Below are 19,644 nucleotides of genomic sequence, written 5' to 3'. Positions count from 1 at the left end.
GAAGGAGAAAGGGAAGAATGTTTGAGGAGGCCACAGAGATTTTCTGTCACCCCCATTTTCTGAAAAGGAAATCCAGCCCGGTCAGCACAAACTGCCTCACCTGGTCCATTTGGGTTACTGCCCATTGAGGCAGTTCTGGCCTGGTTTTATTCCAGCATTTTCCTGTTGGGTGTGATCTGCACTTTATGAGGCTGGACAGCCTTGCCCCACCTCAGACTTACATAGCATATTGTCCTTCTTGGAATATATACAGGGTTTTTGTTAAGGCATTGGGTCCAGTGGGTACTCTGTGTGTGTGTGTGCGCGCGCGCACATGCACACACATATATGTGTGCTTGAATGCTTGCAGGTAAGCACATTAATACTCTTTCAGCCCATCAGGCTTTGTAAGGAAGCATAGCAAAGAGGGCAGAAAGGAGAAAATTATTGTTCCAACTTAACCCATTAGCATCAACAATGAGTCTTTAAAAGACTTCAGCAGCAAACCTTGCACTCTAGGCAATTCAATTTGCTCTTGGTGGTTTTTCTTTTTTTCTTAAACCTCAGTCATTGCAAACTGCCCTATCACCTGGCAACTTCCCATTTTCTTGTGAGCAGGGAACATATCTACCAGCTCTGTATGGTACTCTTCCAAGTGCATAGTACAATGCTTTGCACACAGTAAGTGTTCAAATATGACTGATTGATGTCATTCAATTGTATATATTTAGCACGTACTATGTGCAGAGCACTGTACTAAGCACTTGGGAGAGTACAATACAACAATAGACAATTCCCTACCCACAATTAGATGGGGAAGACACTGATTTAAATAAATTACAAATATGTACATAAGTGGGCTGGAAGAGGGAGGATGAATGAAGGGAGCAAGACAGGGCGATGAAGAAGGGAGAGGGAGAAGAAGAAAGGAGGGCTTAGTCAGGGAAGGCCTCTTGGATGAGATGTGTGGGCCTTGCTGACTCCTTCAACAGAAGAGTCTACCAACTCAAATTGGGCTCTGAGAGAGACCCTGCTCAGAGCCCAGGCTGATGAGAGGTGGGCCTAGTGGAAACGATGGAGAGCCGCAGATTCTGCAGAAACCCCTTCCACTCCCCCAGCTCTGGGACAGAACTGCCATTAGGAAAATCCTCCAAGAAGTTAGCTCTGTGCATGGAGGCCAGGTCATCTCCCCTACTTCTATCCCTCTGCTTTCTCCTTTGTGACATAATTCCAGGAGATCCAAGTTTAAATTGTTCTGCCAACCAGGAGCCAAGTGAACTGATTGGATTTTTGCTTCCCCTCCCAAAGCCACACTGCGGCAAAGGGGCTGGCGAGCAGTGAATTGGCTGAAAGTGGGGATCCCAACCACTGCCATCTTCCTGAGGTGGTGATGAGTAAGGTGGTGTGGCAGCGGGGAGGGGCAGAGGGAAATAAGTTCTTGGCCACATGAGGGAAAGTGGCAACTTAAAACAGGGAAGATTGACAGCTCTGGGGAAGACATGGGAGCTGGGTTCTTAGTCGCTGAGTTACTGGGGAATTGAGAAGGCCAATTTTTCACTATGCTGGGCTAATGATGTGAAAGACAGCCTCTTTGGAATGGTGCCAGGCTTGCAAAAGGTGTGGGGAGCTTTCAGATAAGCTGCTTATGCTCCATCTCACTTCTCAGAATTTAGAGGATTTCCATCTTGAGGGCATTAGGGGAGCTTGGTGAGAAGGCATGGTCATGGCCACATGTTTTAATGGGATGATCACTAGAGATGGCTGTTTGTTGGCCTAAATATGGACTTCCCAAGAGCTTTTAGTATAGATAAGCACTAAATTTATCTTTTAAATTTATCTTTTAATTTAATTTAACTAAATTTAAGCTACTGAATAACTGGTGGTGGTGAGAGAAGAGAAGGTGGACTTTTGGAAACTTGAGGTGGCAGCAGCCTAACCCAGCTGGCGTGTGGTGATCCGAGTGGAGAAGGTTTCACGGGAGCCTACGGGTTGTTCAAGCAATCAATGGTTTTTAGTGCTCAATAAGTGCAGAGCACTGTACTGAGCACTTGGGAGAATAAATAGAGTAGGTACTATGAAGCAGAGGCAGAGATGTGGCCAGGATAACCAAGACACATTCCTTGTGTTGACCGTGGGGGAAGGGCATTAGAACAGGGTCAGTGCATGTAGGCCAGGCTGCACGTTTCTTCCCGAGCTAATCCTTCAGTCAAAGGAAGGTGTCATGAGGCCTACTTCTCTGCTCTCACTAGGGCAATCTGGAAATTTTCGTGAGAAACCACTCTTTCCTTCCTGCAGTAGTGACCTTTGCATTTTCCTCCCATCTTGGGGACAGGAGCAGTCCCTGTTGGAGTCAGTTCAAATCCTTCGTCTCTGGGACAGTAAGCACAACCCAGAGCAGGAAATAAACCCAAGACCAGTTGTCTAGGTGACCCTGGATTTGGGGCTACAATGGAGGCAGCCGCTTTGGAGAATTGGTGGACAATCAGGGGCCCAGACCCAATCCAAAGAGGCTTATGGGCTGGCCAAGTCAAAAGCCAATGACAGCGGGGTGAGTGACAATGAGGGTGCTTTGTTGCCCACATTCTGCTCTGCCCAACCACACTGACCCAGATGGTGTCCACTCCCACCCCTTCAGTCTGCTGGTTCAGAAATAATAATAATAGTTATGGTACTTGTTAAGCGCTGTGTCAAGCACTATTCTAAGCACCGGGTTATATACAAGCTATTCAGGATGGACATAGTTCCTGTCCCACATGGGGCTCACACTTTAATCACCATTTTATAGATGAGGTAACTGAGACACAGAGAAGTAAAGTGACTTGCCCAAGGTCACACAGCAGAAAAGAGGTGGAGCCAGGCTTAAAACCCAGGTCCTTCTGACTCCCAGGCCCATGCTCTATCCACTAAGCCACTCTGCTTTCCCCAGAACAGAAATCCTAGAGTCCCCAGACTGAAACTTTCCAGTTCCTGGTACAAGATGTGCATGCCTGCAGAATCTTAGGGGCTAAATGAGAAACTTCTGGGTCTCTCTCCCCATGCCTGCCTTGACTCCCCCTAAGAGATATTGCCTCTCGGCAGCCAGAAATGAGCAAAACTGTATCAAGCCCTTTCTGTGTTTCCTCCTCTCTGGTCTTTCCATCCCTTCTGTCTCAATTTTCCTTTTTCAGAGGTACCAGCCAAGGCCTGGGAGATGTTGGCAGAGGCAGCACAACAGTCCCCCTCACCAGCTCCTAGGTCCACTGGGGCCGCTGCCATGGTTCCCGTCTGCCAGATGAACTGCAGGGATGGCTGAGGGAGCGATGGGTTTGGAGTGGGGAGTGAGACACCTACCCATTGGCCCTCAGCCTCTTTCTCCTGTCCCTCCCTCTGGCCCCTGACCACTGTCTGGCAAGATCCAGCCATCCCAGTGGAGTCTTCCATCTTGCAGGAGATCCCTCCTCTCAGTTCATCTCTCAATAAGTAGATGAGCATAATGTATTTCACTAATTGAAAACTGGAGCAGCCTAAGCTGATCAGTTTTAAGGGTTTGTTCATTTTCACCATTTTGATGGGTAGCCCAAGACAACCCTTATTACATCGGTTGACCAGTGGAAAAGGAGAAATGATACTAAAGGAGTCGATTACTCCCCGCCCTCATCTCACTTAACTTCCCCCTCTTTCCTTCCTCCTCAGCCTTTTGTTTGGACTTTGGGGTTTGACCACCCACAACCCTCATCTACATTTCTCAAGTTGTAACCTGACTAGCCTTAACTGGAAAGGGCAGGAAATAGTAGTTTAGGTTGAATAAGATGTAATCTTTCCATTTTTCTGGTGACCTAGTAGCATCTTGATATACAAGGAGGCTATTAGAGCCACCTCCTAGTTTTCTAAAATTGTACCTACTCTAAAATCAGGTGTTATGAGACCCTGGGTTTCTGGAGAAGCTGATTGATACCTCTGGATTTTCCAGCTCTGTGTTGATTTCTTTATCCTCTATTTTTCGTATGTTTCTCTCTTCTTTCGTTTTGTCTTTTCAATGGAATTAGTTAAATGTTTACTAGTTGCCAGGTACTGTACTAAGCACCAGGGTAGATACAAGTTAATCAAGTTGGACAATAGCCCCTGTCCCACGTAGGGCTCACATTCTTTTATGAATTCGTTCATTCGATCATACTGAGATCTTACTGTGGGCAAAGCACTGTACTAAGCACTTGGGAGAATATAACAATAAACAGGCAGATTCCTGTCCACAATGAGCTGACAGTCTAGACGGGTAGACAGACATTAATATGAATAAATAAGTGAATAGATTACAAATATATATACATGTGCTGTGGGAATGGGAGGGAGGGTGCATGAAGGTGCAAGGAAGAGCAGCGCAGAAGGGAGTGGGAGTAGAGGAGAGGAGGGCAGTCTCACTGTCTTAATCTCCATTTTACAGATGAGGTAACTGAGAAGTTAAATGACTTGCCCAAACTCCAACAGCAGACACATAATGGAGCCAGGATTAGAACCCATATCCTCTGACTTCCAGGCCCATACTCTTTCCACTTGGTCATGCTCCTTTCTCCTCCCTCTTCTTTTCTTTTGCTCTCCTCAGCCCTCCTCCTCCCTGTTGGAGTTGCTCTGCCTCCAGAGTCCCAAGCTCCTGCTGTGCCTAGGGGTGGAGTCGGGGTTAGAGGGTTGAGAGTCTGTATTAGCTCCTTTCCCATCTGCCCTCCCCACCAGGCCCTTCCTGAGGCTGAGAGGAGAGGGCAGAGCTGACCCAGAAGCCCCGCTCAAGTGGCCTGGCACCATGACCCCACCCTCAGCACTTGTGACACCATATCCAGGCTAAGTAGAGCAGGAAGGTGGGAGTGGAGTCATTCTTGTTCCTTCCTGCTTCTCCGCCTTATCTCCTTTCCCTTTTCCTCCCCTGTCTCTGAAGTGTCCCTAGAGCCTCACTGTCCCCGAACTGTCCCTAGAGCCTCACTGTCCCCTTCCTCTTATCACTGCTGTCTGGTCCCCACATGGCTACCATTCCCCTATCTCCTGATTCCTAGACCAAATATCAATATATCCCATTTGTAAATCATAATCATAATAATAACAAATAATGGTATATGTTAAGCACTTTGTGCCAAGGACTAGGGTAGATTCAATATAAGTAGATCGGACTGTGAGCTCCCTGCAGGAGGGAGAATGGGTACATTATAGATGAGGAAAATAAAGCACTGAAGTGAGGTGACTTGTCACCTGGGCAGATGGGTGAAAAATCCTGAGCTCACACAGAAGTTTCCAAGGCTCTCCCCATTCTTCACAGGGACACCCCAGTGAGGGGAAGGGAGCCTCGGAGTCATAGGTTCTTTTTGAAAGAGTGCAAACCAGGGAGATCACAGTGATCTCGGCAGCCAGGAAGATAAACCCGACTGTGAACATTTGTGTTTTATTTTCAGGTCTGCCAGCGAATCCCCATATGGCTTTGGCTAACTGCCTTAAACTCTTTGTCCCTTGAGTTCTACAATTGGATCTGTCCCTCCCAGACCCCAGGGCTGCTTTGGAAATGAAGAACTTCCTTATCACTCTACCTCCTACACTCACCTCCAAGGGAGACCAATTGTAATAATAATTATAGTAGTTGTTAAGTATTTGCTATGTGACAGGCACTGTATTCATTGTGCTGGGAGAAGGACCTGCCAGGAGGGGTGGGTGGCAAAGGCTATTATTAGGGAAGTGAAAATTTTGCTGCATTTGTAACCCTTGATATATTGCAGGTAGTTAATGAGTTTGATTATTGATATGATTAATAAAGCTGTTGTGAGGGCAGCAAATCTAATGATAACTTTTTTCGATCATGGAAGTTCGAAGACGTTGTTTTCAATGTACATGACAGCCCTTAAATAATCATGTCATGTGATTTCTGAGAGGATTTTCACCCAAGGCTAGAGAAAGTTCTTTTACCCATAGCACGTGATGTCAGATTACTTAAACCAATCACACCTGACATGTAATTCATGGAGGGCAGGTTTGTATTTGTTTTATTCAAAAAAAAAAATAAATAGCTGCAGAAGTAAGTCATGGACTTTAAGAGAAAATTCTGTAAGGGAAGGAGAAAATTGTATTCTGCATTTGAAGAATTTCTACTCATATACTCATGAGAAGCAGCATGGCTCAGTGGAAAGAGCCCAGGCTTGGGAGTCAGAGGTCATGGGTTCAAATCCCGGCTCTGCCACTTGTCAGCTGTGTGACTGTGGGCAGGTCACTTAACTTCTCTGTGCCTCATTTACCTCATCTGTAAAATGGGGATTAACTGTGAGCCTCACGTGGGACAACCTGATTACCCTCAATAGTATAGTATTTATTGAGCGCTTACTATGTGCAGAGCACTGTACTAAGTGCTTGGGATGAACAAGTCAGCAACAGATAGAGACAGTCCCTGCTGTTTGACGGGCTTACGGTCTAATCGGGGGAGACGGACAGACAAGAACAATGGCAATAAATAGAGTCAAGGGGAAGAACATCTCATAAAAACAATGGCAACTAAATAGAATCAAGGCGATGTGCAATTCATTAACAAAATAAATAGGGTAATGGAAATATATACAGTTGAGCGGACGAGTACAGTGCTGTGGGGGTGGGAAGGGAGAGGTGGAGGAGCAGAGGGAAAAGAGGAAAAAGAGGGTTTAGCTGCGGAGAGGTAAAGGGGGGGTGGCAGAGGGAGTAGAGGGAGAAGAGGAGCTCAGTCTGGGAAGGCCTCTTGGAGGAGGTGAGTTTTAAGTAGGGTTTTGAAGAGGGGAAGAGAATCAGTTTGGTGGAGGTGAGGAGGCAGGGCTTTCCAGGACCGCGGGAGGACGTGGCCCGGGGGTCGACGGCGGGATAGGCGAGACCGAGGGACGGTGAGGAGGTGGGTGGCAGAGGAGCGGAGCGTGCGGGGTGGGTGGTAGAGAGAAGGGAGGAGAGGTAGGAAGGGGCAAGATGATGTAGAGCCTTGAAGCCTAGAGTGAGGAGTTTTTGTTTGGAGCGGAGGTCGATAGGCAACCACTGGAGTTGTTTAAGAAGGGGAGTGACATGCCCAGATCGTTTCTGCAGGAAGATGAGCCGGGCAGCGGAGTGAAGAATAGACTGGAGCGGGGCGAGAGAGGAGGAAGGGAGGTCAGAGAGAAGGCTGACACAGTAGTCTAGCCGGGATATAACGAGAGCCTGTAGCAGTAAGGTAGCCGTTTGGGTGGAGAGGAAAGGGTGGATCTTGGCAATATTGTATAGGTGAAACCAGCAGGTCTTGGTAACGGATAGGATGTGTGGGGTGAACGAGAGAGACGAGTCAAGGATGACACCGAGATTGCGGGCCCGAGAGACGGGAAAGATGGTCGTGCCATCCACGGTGATAGAGAAGTCTGGGAGAGGACCGGGTTTGGGAGGGAAGATGAGGAGCTCAGTCTTGCTCATGTTGAGTTTTAGGTGGCAGGCCGACATCCAGGTGGAGACGTCCTGGAGGCAGGAGGAGATCCCTAAAGCTTAGAACAGTGCTGTGCACATAGTAAGCACTTAAGAAATACCAACATTATTATTATTATCTTTTGTTTGAGCAGACGATCTTTGCTGTAGTGGTTCGGGGTCACTGGACTGATCCTGGCTTTGTACAGGATCTCAACATCCTGGTATAGTGACCAGACTTTGTGGGACTCAAGGCGGCATGATGCAGGTCCTAGAGTGGATGGGACCAGACAGGGGGTTGGAGAGAAGGGAACAAGGAAAAAGGAAAGAGGCTATGGATGATGGAGAGTTAGGAGCTGGGGGGCAGGGGAGGGAGGGAGTCACTTATCTCCTCCCTAGACACTGACCATTTTCCCTCACCATCTGGTAGGGAGGCAAGCTACCACTACCTCCCAATTGTATTCCTGTTGTCGGGGTCCCACCCCTAATAATAATGTTGGTATTTGTTAAGCACTTACTATGTGCAGAGCACTGTTCTAAGTGCTGGGGTAGACACAGGGGAATCAGGTTGTCCCATGTGGGGCTCACAGTCTTAATCCCCATTTTACAGATGAGGTAACTGAGGCACAGAGAAGTTAAGTGACTTGCCCACAGTCACACAGCTGACAAGTGACAGAGCTGGGATTCGAACTCATGACCTCTGACTCCAAAGCCCGTGCTCTTTCCACTGAGCCACACTGCTTCTCAATACCCTGCAGTCACTCCTCACCCACAAACCCCATTCACTCCTCCTGCCCATGGCTTCCACCAGCCACTTCCCCTGCCTTGTTCCAGCAGTTCCAGCAGATGGGTGGCAGCAGCAACAATGGCCTGAACAAGGGTGAGAGAAAAGCAGCCCTCTGGGCCATAAATAGAAATTTCCAGTGTGGCCCGCACACCAGCATCCAGCTGGAATCCAAACTTCTTCTGATGGTGTCTGAGAGCCAGGGCTGGTATAGAGAAGACAGATGTAGTATAGTGAAAGCTGCATTTGTCCCCACTGAAGAAATGGGAGATTATTTCTCCCCTTCAGCAGGAGCAGCTGCCACTGCTGTACCTAGTCCCTTCCCCTTCCCTACCACAGCTAACGGATTCTTTCCTTGCCCCCACAAAATCGGGATCCTTAATAGCTTTCACTTTAGTTCTGTTGGAACATGAGCAAGACCCAAAAACCAGGTTAGCTAGCTTGAATCAAGACATCTGTTTTCCTTATCTGATAGACTCCCCAGGCCCATCCAAATCCAGGGGAATTTTCATATCCAGTTCTTTGCAACACTCCGTAGTTGCCCTCAACCCCTTCCAGTGTGGCTTTAGTGAAAGGAGCACGGGCTTGGGAGTCAGAGGTCATGAATTCTAATCCTGGCTCTGCCACTTGTATGCTGTGTGACCTTGGGCAAGTCACTTAACTTCTCTGTGCCTTAGTTACCTCATCTGTAAAATGGGGAATAATACTGTGAGCCCCACGTGGGACAACCTGTTTACCTTGAACCTACCTCAGCACTTAGAACAGTGCTTGGCACATAGTAAGCACTTAACAAATATCATTATTATTTTTTATTATCCTGTCAAGACCGTGTTTCTGATACTGAGCATTCATTTCTTTGTAATTCTTCTACTTTAGGATCCTCCTTTTCATCTATCACATAGAATTCAGAGATAGTGCTAGTAATCTATCAATCAATGGTATGTATTGAGTGCTTACTGGGTGCAGAACACTGTATTAAGTGCTTGGAAGAGTACACTATAACAGAGTAAGTAGACATTTCCTTGCCCACAAGAAGCTCACAGTCTACAGTGGGGAGAGAAATGTTAAAATAAATTACAGCGATGTACATAAGTGCTGTGGGGTTCAGGGTGGGCTGAATATCAAGTGCTTAAAAGGTACAGATTCAAGTGCATAGACAATGCAGAGAGAAGAAGGAGTAGGGGAAATGAGGGTTAAGTTGGGAAAGTCCTCTGGAAAGAGATGGGATTTTTAAAAAGCTTTAAAGATAATAACTAATAATAATAATAATTAATTATTGTACTTGTTAAGCACTTATATGCCAAGCACTGTTTTAAGCACTGGGGTGATACAAGTTAATCAGGTTGGACAGGGTCCCTGTCCCAATGGGGCTCACATCCTTAGTTCCCATTTTACAGATGAGGTTACTGAGGCCCAGAGAAGTTAAATGACTTACCCATGGTCATACAGCAGACATATGGTGGAGCCGGGATTAGAACCCATGTCCTTCTGATTCCCAGGCCCGTGCTCTATCCACTAAGCCACACTGCTAGAGTGATGTGGTCTGTTGGCTATGGGAGGAAGGGAGTTCCGGGCCAGAGGGAGGACTTGGGAAAGGGGTCAGTGTCAAGATAGGCAAGATTAAGGCTCAGTGAGTATGTTGATGATGGAGTAGCAAAGACTGTGGGCTGGGTTGTAGTAGGAGATCAGCGAGGAAAGATAGAATGGGATGAGATGATGGAGTACTTAGAAGACATCAGTAAGGAGTTTCTGTTTGATGCGGAGGTGAATGGGTAATCACTGGAGGTTGTTGAGGAGTTGGAGACGTGAAAAGAACATTATTTTAGGAAATTGATCCAGACAGCAGAGTGAAGTAAGGACTGGAAAAGGCAGGGAGGGCAGCAAGGAGCTGATATAGTAATCAAGTGCTTGAGTCACCGTGGTAGCAGTATGGATGGAGAAAAAAGGTGGATTTTAGTGATGTTGTGAAGATAGGACCAACAGGTTTTGGTGACATTGAATATGTGGGTTGAATGAAGCAGAGAATCAGTGTGGCCTACTGGATAGAAATCGGGCCTGGGAGTCGGAAGGACCTGTATTCTAATCCTGCCTCCGCCACTTGTTCTTCTGTGTGACCTTGGGCAAGTCACCTAACTTCTCTGTGCTTCAATTACCTCATCTGTAAAATGAAGATTAAGACTGTGAGCCCCATATGGGACAGGGACTGTGTTCATCCTGATTAGCTTATATCTAGCTCAGTGCTTAGTATTCATTCATTCAATTGTATTTATTGAGCTCTTACTGTGTGCAGAGCACTGTACTAAGCACTTGGAAAGTACAATTTGGTAATAAATACAGACAATCCCTACCTAACAACAGGTTCACAGTCTAGAAGTGGGGAGAGTACCCTGGCACCTAGTAAGCACCTAACAAATACCATTAAAAAAAAATGAGAGAGATGAGTCGAAGATAATGCCAAAATTGTAGGTTTGTGAGACATGGAGGATGGGGCTGTTGTCTACGGTGATGGGAAAGCCAGGGAGAACAGGATTTGGGTGGCAAGATGAGTAGTGTTTTGGAAATGTTAAGTTTCAGGAGTCGGCCAGACATCCAGATAGAGATTGTTCTGAAGGCAGGAGGAAATGTGAGACTGAAGAGGAAAGAGGTTGGGCCGGGAGACACAGATTTGGGAATTGTTCACAAAGAGATGGTAGTTGAAGGCACTGGTGTGAATGTGTTCTCCAAGGTAGTGGGTGTAGATGGAGAATAGAAGGGGACCCAAAACTGAGCTTTGAGGCACTCCAACCATTTAGGGAGTGGGAGACAGAGGACGAGCCTGCTAAAGAGACTGAGAAAGAGCAGTGAGAGAGATGGGAGGAGAACCAGGAGAGGACAGTGTCAGTGAAACCAAAATTGAATAATGTTTCCAGGAGAGGGGGGTGGTCCACAGTGTCAAAGGCTGAGAGGTCGAGGAGGATTAGGATGGTGTAGAGGCACTGGAATTTTCAAAAAGGAAACCTCGCCTAATTAATTTCTGAAATCAAACCTCTTCTGGGGAAGTGGAATCTTGTTGGAATATCGCCTTCCTCTGAGGCATTTTGTTAACTCCTGATATTGCCATGATTGCTTGACCCTTTGTAACTGTTCCTCTTGGATTAGGCCAGCCCCATCAATTTGGGCTTTCCAGTGAATATATGTCTTTCTTTCTGAGGTTGTGGGGCAAGAAATGTTGAGGTGGAAGTTCAGAATCAACGTAAACCTATAGGGAAAGAGATTTCCACCATATCTCTCTTCAGGTGGCCTCACTTGTTCTAGGCCCACTTGTTGGCCTAGAAGTTAATGGTTTGACCTAGCCAATCTGGAAGAAGCCTCCTTGGATAGACTTGGTGTATTTCTGTGAGGATCGAGTGACTGAGGGGGGGTCTCCCGCATGTGCCTTCGAAGAAGATGATCCAAACCAGGAATCCCTTCAACTCCAAGGTGAAGCTGCGTGCCTAAGGTCTGTGAAACAACTGCAACCTTTTATAATGCCAACCACGTTCCACACCCTCAGTGGTCCATGCCTGGCTGGGCCAACGGCTTCCTGCGAGGCTTCGGTTAGATGGATAAGGGGAACGTAGCAGACTTTTGGAAAAGTCCCTCCTGCCCTGCTTATACAGCTACTTATAAACTTATACAGCTCCTATGAGCCTGTGTCACCATAAAATACATGTGGTTTGATATGTGTTTTGTGTCTTCAAAAAGAACTTAATTTTTTTGGCTTGGTCACTTTAAATTCAGATTGCAGTTACTCATTCATTGTTGAGGAATAAACAGGCGGGTGGAGAATGTGGGGAGACTGTTTTGGTTTTTTTTTTCCATTTTGGTGCCAGGATGAGTGGGGTTGAGCAGTTACTGGTGTAATCCAAATGATGTTTCCTGGGAAGTGGTTACTGAGGCAACGGGCCATGCTGACACCAGATTGGAGGAGTTCCCATGACTAGGAGGCAGACGAGGGGAGTGGTCAGGATCTAGCTGGGGGATTTTAAAAGCAGAGGATAGAGGCTCGTGTGTGGAAGAAGAGGCAGCGGGGTCTGTCAGACTGTTGGCTCCATGATGGTGGACTGCCCACTGGAGGAGGGGAAGTGGAGAGGCTTGAATGCTGTGGAAGCGAGGCTGGTTTGACAGCCTGAACGTTTAGCTGTGGGATGCCAGCCAGGAGTTCCGAGGTGTGTCTGCTTCTGGGAGGAGTCCCTTCGGTAAGGAGGAGAAGCCAGAAGACAGGGAGGGTGAAATTAAGAGCAGATTTAGGATGGAAGAGTCTTGAATGGATGTGGGAAGAATTGCTGGTATCTGATCCAGGTGTATTTGAGCTTCCCGTTGGTTGCCACATGAAAACTGAGACTAACCTTTTAGGTTCCTTTTGTCTTGTGGGGAAATTCCACTTTGATGACTCTGATTTCTACTCTGGGTGCAGTGGTGTACTGGGGAGGAGTTCACAGGGCAGTTTCCGGTCATACTTTAGCCCAGTTGTCCTCTGAATTATTCTGACCACTCCTGGAGAATCTGGTGGTAATTGCAGACTGGTTTTGGGGGGCATAATGTGACCAGACATGCTGCTAGCCTGGCCAGCTTCCCGGTAGAGAGAGTGTCCATGGGGCACAATCAAGATAGAACCTGAGGTGGGACAATGGTTGTGCTCTGGGATCAACATGGTGGCAGAGTGGGGCTTTGGCAACAGAGTACCAGTCTTGTGCCCCTCTTGGAGTGATCTGAAGCTGCCATTTCCAAAGCCAGCCTTACCGCCTATGGAAAGCATGGAATTTGAGTTGCTTAAACTTGCTCACCAAGTCTCTGGTATATACTTTCAGGGTTGGCGGGGAGAGGATTCTGGCAGCTACCCAAATGGTTTCTCTGGAGACCTGAGGCTTCAGGAAGAATTGTCAAGGAGAAGCTCACCAGTGGGGAAACCCCCTTCTTGCCACAGCCCAGACAAGTAAAGCTGGGGATAGCAGAGGCCATGAGTAGCTGTGTCTGAATGGGGAGAAAGAGTGTTGGAGACTAATTAGGTGTTATTGCTTGAAAACATAGAGATGAGATGGAGGTTTGAGGTTGGTGAGTTGATGTTTTTAGAGCTTGCTATAGCAGGAAAGCTCCCTGGAAGTTGAGCTGTCCAGGAAAGGGTATGGCAGAGAGGGGAGGCTCCTAAGGAGGGAATGCTCTGAGAGATTCCAAGTTTGTCTGGGGAAAGAATCCAAAATCCTGAGGGATTCCAAGTTTGTCTGGGGAAAGAATCCAAAAACCTGGAAGACAGCGACTCGGCAAGAAAATATCGCAGACCTCGAACAGAGAAGATGGGTTACAACAAAGGCATTTTGTCATAACAAGATAGGGAACAGAGAGAAACAGCATCTGTTCATCAGGGCACAAACCACAAGTACTTCAGTGGGTGAATCCCTAACCTCAGCATCCAAAGCTTTTGCCCAATAAGGGAAAGAAGGTCCTTGCTGGCTCAGCTCAAAACAGAACAAAACACATACTTTGAGTGTTTGTTTCCTAATCAGATTCCAAAACCTGTTCAGGCAAAGAAAAGAAGCCCAGTGAAAAAGCAAAGCATAAGTCATCGTCAACTGGTCAAGCAAGACCTGTGCACTCTGTAAGTTCCCAGCTCTTTAAAGTTTCCATTTTCCCCTGGGCTGCAGGCTAAATTGAGACTGCTGCACTTGCAAAGCAATCAATTATTCATCAGGGAGAGAAAATGGTTGGGAGTCATAGTCTTCTCCCACCATCACACCCAGCTCAGAGAGTATGGCCGTGGAGCTCGAGGGGGTGGAGGCAGACTCTCCCAGGACTTTTGGACTGAACATGAAGAGGCCCTGGGAGAAGAGGAGCATGCACATAGGGCCTGCTTTTGACCAATGGGAAAGCAGATGTTCACGAGAATGGCCCTGGCAGCAGCAGTGTTAGGGCACTGGCTCAGCACTCGGAGTTGGGGTCAGCAGCAGAGGACTTGGAATAGTAGACAAAGCTCAGAGCAGAGGCAAGCGGGTAGTGGAGACCTCGAGGAGAGGGGCAGGACTCAGAGAGTGGGTGGGACTGGTCAAGTCATAGCCAGGGGCTGGCTTGCAATGTAGGGATTTCATACATTCAATCGTAATTATTGAGCACTTACTGTGTGCAGAGCACTGTACTAAGAGCTTGGAATGTGCAATTTGGCAACAGATAGAGACAATCCCTGCCTAACAACGGGTTCATAGTCTAAAAATCAAAACTAATTTCATGTGCAGTGAGCCAGAATTGTTTAACCTGAGAACCAGGGTGTCCAATTATGACCCAGGGGTGGGGAGAGTGGAGGGAAAGCAGTCTTTCTATCTCAAACCAAGTGCTACCCGAGGACCGAAGGTTCCCAGAACAGATCCCCAGGATAAGTTGCTAATGCCTAACTAAGCTTCACTCAAACAATGGGGAGAACTGGCATCTTGGGGATTTGGGAAAGGACAGAGGGGCAGTGGATCAGGATGATCTGAGAGCAGATATGCCCCTTGAGTTTACTTCCTTGGCTCTTCTGAGCTATTTCCCAAACCTTTCCCAGAATAAGGCTTTGGACATGTCATGATATTCCACATGTCCACAGGGCACTGAAGTGTTCACTTGTCTTTACTGAAATGAAACTCCCCTTGTGTGGGCTTGAGTTTGAAGACTGGTAATAGGAGGCAAAATCCAAGAAGAGAGAACTTGTCCTCTGGTGTGGAAAATGGATGCCTTGAGAGTATTAGAGGAGTATGGAGTGGATGGATTCCTTTGTGCTTTTTTTTTAAATTTACACCAGTGTTACTTTCCTAGTTTAGGCCCAGTGGCAGTGACTCTAAGAATAGTGTGGTAATAATCTCAATCATTTTTAAAAGAGTGCATGCGTGCATGTGTGTGTGTGTGTGTGTTTGTGTGTCCTTGCATGTCTGGGTACCATGTGTCTGAGCTACTTCTGAAATTGGAGGATGGGAGCCTGGCCTATGTCTAATCCAGGTTGGTCCAGAGCCTGGTACCTGCAATAGGGACCTCTCAACAGTCCTCTTTTCACCCTCTTCCCTGGGACCCGAAGAGACCCAGAAGGGCTCTACACTCAGAGTCTGGGCAGGATAGGGTGGGCAAATAGGATAATTCCAATTTCCCTTATGGAACTATGGCTTTGGTGATGCATTTTTGCCCCAAGTTTGAGCTTGCTATTGAGAAGGAAGCATAATTTGAGAGTGTAGCAGGGGGAGGCTGTGGGGGTTGGGGGGAGGGCAGAGAACTTAGGGAATTAATGCTAAACTGATTTTCTGCAATAGAATAGACAACGTGATGTCAGTCTCATCTGACGCTTCTCCTGTTCCTTACCACTCCTTTTCTCCTCACTAGACCCAGAAATAACCACTTGTAAATTGCTTGAGGAAAGTCATTCCCATCAGTGACTCTGAGCTTTTTCCTAAACCTTCCCCAGAATAAGTCTTAGGACATGTCATGATTTTCCACATGTCCACATGACACTGAAGTGTTCACTTGTCGAGAAACAGCGTGGTTTAGTGGAAAGAGACATCTGTGTGGCCTTGGGCAAGTTACTTAATTTCTCTGTGCCTCAGTTACCTCATCTGTAAAATGGGGATTAAGACTATCAGCATTATGAGGGACAGGAGCTGTGTCCAACCCAAATAACTTGTATCTACCCCAGCGCTTAGAATAGTGCTTGGCACATAGTAAGTGCTCAACAAGGACCATAATAATAAGGACTTTACTGAAATGAAACTTCTGTTATGTGGGCTTGAGTTTGGAGACTGGTAATAGGAGGCAAAATCTAAGAAGAGAAAACTTGTCCTATGGTGTGGAAGGTGAGTGATATTCCCCACTGTGGGGATTTTGTTGCTCTCTCTGGGTTCTATCTATGATTGAATGGAGAAATGGAAGACAGGGCTATCTGGAAGCTGAAGGAAGATTGACCCTGGTGGGGGTTGCGGGAAGGGAATTGCTGTGAGCTCATTGTTGGGTAGGGATTGTCTCTATCTGTTGCTGAACTGTACTTTCCAAGCACTTAGTACAGTGCTCTGCACATAGTAAGTGCTCAATAAATACAATTGAATGAATGAGTTAGATGGGGCTGCTGCTCTGTGTGTGAGGGGCCAATTGCTGTGCTGGGTTTGTCAAGATGTGGGGAGAGTATGGGCCGGCTTTAAATCTCATGGTGACCTGAGGTCAATTGAGGGTATTAAAGATTTGGGAGTGACTTCTGAAAACCATAGGGAATTGTACCATCTAACATCCACAACTTTCCCCTTTAACAGCCTGCTTTTGAATTGCTCATCCATGAATGTATCCAAAACCCTCTTGAACTACTGATATTTTCAGCCTCACAACCTAGAGGTAATAAATTCTATATTCATACCCACTGCAGCACCAAGAAATGTTTCCTTTTATTTAGAACTCACCACTTTCAAGCTTCAGTGAGTGTCCCATTACTGAAGAGCTCAGATGGCTCTATTCCCCTACCCCTCAGGGTTCCTGTGGATTCTTGAGGGGACAGGATGAGGTATCCCATGTGTGACAATCAATCAGTGGTACTGAGTGCTTACTGTGTGCACAGCACTGTACTAAGTATTTGGAAGAGTACAATTTAACAGAGTTAGCAGACACATTCCCTGCCCATGAGGAGCTTTACAATCTAGAGGGGGAGACAGACATGAAAATTAGTTATGCATATGTGCATAAGTGCTGTGGGGCTGAGGGTGGAGTGAATCTCAAGTGCTTAAAGAGTACAGATCCAAGTGTGTAGGTGATGCAGAAGGAAGAGGGAGTAGGGGAAATGAGGACTTAATTGGGGAAAGCTTCTGGAAGATGTGATTTTAATAAGGCTTTGAAGGTGAGGAGAGTGGTGGTTTGTCAGATAAGCAGAGAGAGGGAATTCCAGGTCAGAGAGAGGACGTGGGTGAGGGATCAGCATCGAAATAAATGAGACTGAGGTATGGGTTGGCAATAGAGAAGCGAACTGTGGGGTGGGGGGAGGTTGTAATAGGAAATCAGCCAGGTAAGGTAGGAGAGGGTGAGCTGAATGAGTGCTTTAAAGCCAATGGTATGGAGTTTCTGTTTGATGTGGAAGTGGATGGGCAGCCACCAGAGGTTTTTAAGGAGTGGGGAAACATGGATTGAATTTTTTTTTTAGAAAAATGATCCAAGCAGAAGAGTGAATGAAGGAGTGGAATGGAGAAAAACAGGAGGCAGGAAGGTTAATGAGGATTTCAATGTAATAGTCAAGGCTGGATAAGTGCTTTGATTAGCACAATAGTTTGGGTAGAGAGAAAAGGGTAGATTTTGGAGATGTTGTCAACTGACAGGATTTGATAACAGGTTGAATGAAAGAGATGAATTGAGGATAATGCCTAGGTTATGGGCTTGTGAGGCAGGGAAGAAATGGTGTGGTCTTCCGAGATGGGAAAGACAAGGGGAGGACAAGGTTTAGGTGGGAAGATAAAGAGCTCTCTCAGTCCTCCAAACCTGGGCATAATCCTCATGGGAGCAAATGAGTTCTCCAAGGGAAGTGGTGAAATTCACCACAAGGGCTAAAGACCCCCTCCCACATCCCTGAAAAACCCAAGACAGTACTGGACCTCTCACACACAAAGAAGCAGCCCCTAATTATGGTATTTGTTACATGCTTACTCTGTGTCAAGCACTGTACTAAATGCTGGGGTAGATACAGTATTATCAGGTCAGTCACAGTCCCTGTCCTACATGGAGATCACAGCCTAAGTAGGAGAGGGAACTGCTATTGAATCTCCATTTTACAGAGGAGGAAACTAGGGCACAGAAAAATTAAATGACTCAGATCCTTGACATTTCCCTTCCAAGGAATGAGGAGCAGCGTGGCCTAGTAGAGAAGCAGTGTGGCCTATTGGATAGAGCATGGGCCTGGGACTCCAAGAATCTGGGTTTTAATCCCAGCTCCACCACTTGTCTGCTGTGTGACCTTGGACAAGTCACTTAACTTTTCTGTGCCTCAGTTATCTCATCTGTAAAATGAGGATTAAGATTGTGAGTCCCATGTGGGACATGGACTGTGATTAGCTTGTATCTACCCCAGTCCTCAGTACAGTGCCTGGACATAGTAAACCTTTAATAAATATTTTTAAAAAGGCCTTAGAAAAATTTTCCAGCCTGGTCAGCTGTCCACCTGACTGTCCTCCATTCCTTGTTTAGAAAGCAGAGGTAAGGTCAGGCAGTGATAAAGGGCCAATGGGTGACAGCTGGGGGATCTAAGGGGGTGGTTGAGCCAGGCCAGGGCATTAGATTGGATGTAGGAGAGTTAAGGGGAGCTGGAGAGCAGCCCCTCAAACAGCCCATTCTCCCTGCAGCTAAGGGTGTCTGCAAGAGATGTGAGGAGGTGAGAGGCAGGAATGCTGGGGGTGAGGGAAAGGGGGAGAGAGGGGAGGCCTTCAGAAAGCCACCAGCTAGCCCTGCTCTTGGGAGCTTTCCTCTTAGTGGAGTGGGCTGTGGGCAAATGTGCCTGTATATGGCTTTGCTGGAGTTAACTTGACTCCCAAGATTTTTCCAAGGGAGAAGAACTAATTAGAAGCGGTGGAAAACCAACTGGAACATTAACATGCATTTATGTAGACTTCCACTTAGGGAGTCAGTGCCGCCAGCCCGAGGGGATTTCTTTCTCAAAATCCATCTGAATGAAGGCCTCTTCCTTTGTTTCCCAAAGGAGTTTAGGAGGCTGAAGGGGTGGGGAAAGAGAGAGAAAGGGGATTGGCTGTGTTTCAGGGACGTGAAAACAGGAAACTGACAAGTCATTGGTTGACTCCTGCCCTTCTCAGGTTCCAGAAGTAGCCAGGCCATCCTGGGGTGGCTCCCTTGGAAGGGGGGAGCGTCTTTGAAGGGCAGTGGAGCCTGATTTCTAGATCAGTTCGTGCAGACCCTCCAGCCCAAAGCACCCCAGGGATCTGGATTCATGGGTCCAAAGGTTCGGTGGATATGGAAATCCCTCCCCTGTCCACTTAATCCCCAAGCCCGTGGAACAGTGATCTGAAATCTGGAGAGGAGGGTGAGAATTTAGAACTAACCCATCTGCCCAGCCATGGATACTTGGACAGATTCCCAGACCTGTCTGCTGCCCACAGGAATGGCTTCCGGCCTGACCCGACCCAACAGGTAACAGATTGTAGGTTATATGGTAGCTGCTCTTTCCTCTGTCCCTTTCTCCCAACCTCTCCCCTCCCCCTCTTCACGAAATAGCCATTTGGCCAAATGCTTCCACCTCCAGGCAGATTGGGGTGGGGGAGGATTTAGAGGTGTGGTGGTGGTGGGGAGGGACACTTACAGAGTTGAGAGGCGAGACTGGGCTGAAGAGGAAGGAGCAGTGAAAGTCTGGAAGATGCTGAGGAAAGGGGAGAAATGTGGCATCAGAATGAAAAAGGCCAGCAAAAGAGGTGCTGGTGTTAGAGCAAGAGGGAGAGTCGAGAAAGAAAGAATTCATGTAATCGAGTTAGGAGTTAGATGACAGG

At 47.1% G+C, this 19,644-nt stretch overlaps 1 protein-coding gene across 3 annotated transcripts in view; it reads left to right on the top strand.

The window, feature by feature from the left end:
- Positions 1–19,644, top strand: part of GPR68 (G protein-coupled receptor 68) — a 41,195-nt gene that overhangs the window by 15,603 nt on the left and 5,948 nt on the right. The window contains exon 1 of one of the 3 annotated variants that reach the window (XM_007660512.3): positions 12,172–12,372. The exons of 1 other annotated variant lie outside the window; for it this stretch is intronic. The gene's annotated coding sequence lies outside the window, so the exon portion shown is untranslated. Of the gene's footprint in view, positions 1–12,171; positions 12,373–18,998; positions 19,292–19,644 lie in introns of those variants that run through there. One more of the 3 variants, XM_029075756.2, reaches the window with a different exon arrangement.

The sequence above is a fragment of the Ornithorhynchus anatinus genome, chromosome 1 (genome assembly GCF_004115215.2).
Source record: "Ornithorhynchus anatinus isolate Pmale09 chromosome 1, mOrnAna1.pri.v4, whole genome shotgun sequence".
Lineage (NCBI taxonomy): Eukaryota > Metazoa > Chordata > Mammalia > Monotremata > Ornithorhynchidae > Ornithorhynchus > Ornithorhynchus anatinus.
This window is presented reverse-complemented; position numbering and strand designations above follow the sequence as displayed.